This window comes from Budorcas taxicolor, chromosome 4 (genome assembly GCF_023091745.1).
Source record: "Budorcas taxicolor isolate Tak-1 chromosome 4, Takin1.1, whole genome shotgun sequence".
NCBI classification, from domain to species: domain Eukaryota; kingdom Metazoa; phylum Chordata; class Mammalia; order Artiodactyla; family Bovidae; genus Budorcas; species Budorcas taxicolor.
The window spans coordinates 36,423,196-36,425,621 of record NC_068913.1 but is presented as its reverse complement, the minus strand read 5'-3'; the positions used below and the strand labels follow the sequence as shown (position 1 = coordinate 36,425,621).

At 44.0% G+C, this 2,426-nt stretch overlaps 1 pseudogene; it reads left to right on the top strand.

Annotated features, from left to right (window-relative positions):
- The first annotated feature begins 793 nt into the window (after window positions 1-793).
- Window positions 794-1,503, top strand: LOC128046262 (protein ILRUN-like; annotated as a pseudogene).
- Window positions 1,504-2,426: the final 923 nt, after the last annotated feature.

The window sequence follows — 2,426 nt, the reverse complement described above, 5'->3', positions numbered from 1 at the left end:
TTTGTTTTCGTTATAGCTTAAAGGAATTATTGGGGAAACACATAGAAACAGTAATTAGTCAAAAAAGATAGAGATGCCCAATTAAGTGCTGCTGATATAATGAGGGCACTGTACAATATTGAGGCATGCAGTCTCCGAAAGAGATAAAGACTCTAGCCACTTCTGACTTTTATACATATTTTTCCACTTGCTGGAGTTTGCTTTAGTTTCTGGCTTTTCTGTTGACCTGATTTAACTTAGTATTTAAATTTTATTTATTTATTCATTACTTGCTTCTGCCAATTTCCAAAAAAGGATTTCAGGTGAACTTAACTGGAAGGGCCTTCACAGAATGCTGGCATTGTTCCTATTTGTAATTCAGGAATCATCCACACCTTTGTAGAAGATGGCCTTATCAGATCTCTGGAATTTTGCATTTTATACACGTTATTCAGACACGACTGAGCCACTGACTCAGTCAGTGGCTGAGATATTCTCTCTGAGTATCTCCTTGTAGTTCTGATGTTTCATTTGGCCTCTTGGATTTACCCGTTCCACAGGAACACTTTCATTGGTTTGAATGCTCTCGCTCATGGTCACCTGACTCCAGTGGGCGTGGTGGGGGAGGAGGCGGGGTCAATGAAGGCAAAGGTACTGGGGGGTTGGGGGCGGGTTGCAGGGAAGCCAAGAACGAGAGAGCACACGGTTGGGCAAGTTTACTGGCACAAGGTGGTGAGAAGGAGGGCCTACCTCAAAGGAGGCAGGTTTCCAGGCTGGCCTGCAGCAGGCACCACCGACCAGGCCGTGCTCACCTATGAGTCCGAGTTTTTGCCGAGCTTCTGGCTCAATCGACCGGACTGGCTGCACCTTCTTCCTGGACACGACCAGTTGGAAGATAGGAGCAGCAGTTATATGACTTTGAGAGCCCAAACATCACTGCCCCCTCTGCTTCCTTTGTTGAAGATGTCACCCTGGGAGAAGAGGAGTCCATACCTCTTGATGCTCAGTTTATAAAAACCTGGCAGATGGAGAATTCTGCGGCAGAGGCCTGGCCTCCACGGGTTTGTCTTAAGTATGTCAGGGGAGACCAGATTGGATGTATGAACGTGGTGATGGTGACATCGCTGGAGTCCCGAGAGATTGCAGGATTCAGCGTCCGGTGTACAACCGGGAGCAGGGATGCGTCAGGACCGGCGCTGCTGAGCGCTGCTGCAGACTCTACCGCGGAGGTGCCAGCCGAGTCCTCCGGGCGGAGGTGGGTGGACTTTTAGGAGTGAGAAGTGTCACCTTTTGAAACACTGTGCGACCCGCAGCCACATCATAAGGGAGAATGAAACTTCAATCTGTCTCGCCCCAGAACAAAAAGTCAGGTGAAAAGAATTTAAAAGACGCCGGGGATTCTGGTTGGAGTCCATCAACAAAAACACCTGGGCTTCTGCACCTGACCAAACCCAGCAAGATGGAAAGAGACTCTCACAGAGCTCTGTAAATCTGTCCCCGGCCGACACACAAACAGCTTCTTAGTAAGGTAGGTAGAAGACGAGAAGGGGGAGGTGGTAGGCCTAGTATTTTGTGACACTCCTTCATGGCAAACTGAGAAGCCTAGAATGTTCCTTAAGATGGCTTAGCTCTCCTGCCAACAGCTCAAAAACCTCCCTCCACCCCATCTCCATGTATTATGGATATTACTCACTCCATCCACGTTTGTAGTTTACTACTGCCTCTCTGCTCTGGTTTGGGTGTTGAACGAACAAAATTTACCTTTAGCGTTAAAAAAGAAAAAAAAAAAAACAAGAATATCACCAGCCATTCTTCCAGTGTAAATGTGTACTAAGGGTTGAGCAACAACACTCCTTTGGAATTCATTCCTACTTTTGTTTGTTTGTTTGTTTTTTGGTGTGGGGTGGGCTATTTTTTCTGAGGAAAAAAGATCAGTTATTTATCCTAAATGTTGTTGAGCTTCCCCTTTACCTTGTTTGTGTGTCTTTTTGTTGATATCCTCACCCACAGTCTGGAATGGCTCAAAAGATATTTTATATTTTCATGTGTGACAAATAAGTGTGAGAATTGTTTGAGTTAATCGTGATTTTAAGTACTCTGATTCTTCTATGACAGTCTTCTTGGTATTTGATTTCTTGTTCTATTTCTGCCTATGCTTCCTGATTAAATAGTGCCTTTCATGCTCTGCTAAAGTGATGGTGGTTGGTTCCTGGTGGTTGATTTTGCTTAATTGAATAAAGCCCTGATGCTGAGAGCTTTAAAAAAAGAAAAAGTTTTTAAAATTCATAATCTCTCTGACAAATTACTTAGAGAATAGCATTTATCTTATTTAATTTGGAATGCTTTTGGAGAAAGAAGAAAAAAAGTTTAGACCTTAGCACTCAAAGAGCATCTGACCTAAGTTAACTATATTGAATTCTCCTTCTGTGAATTTAGACAGGTAGAAG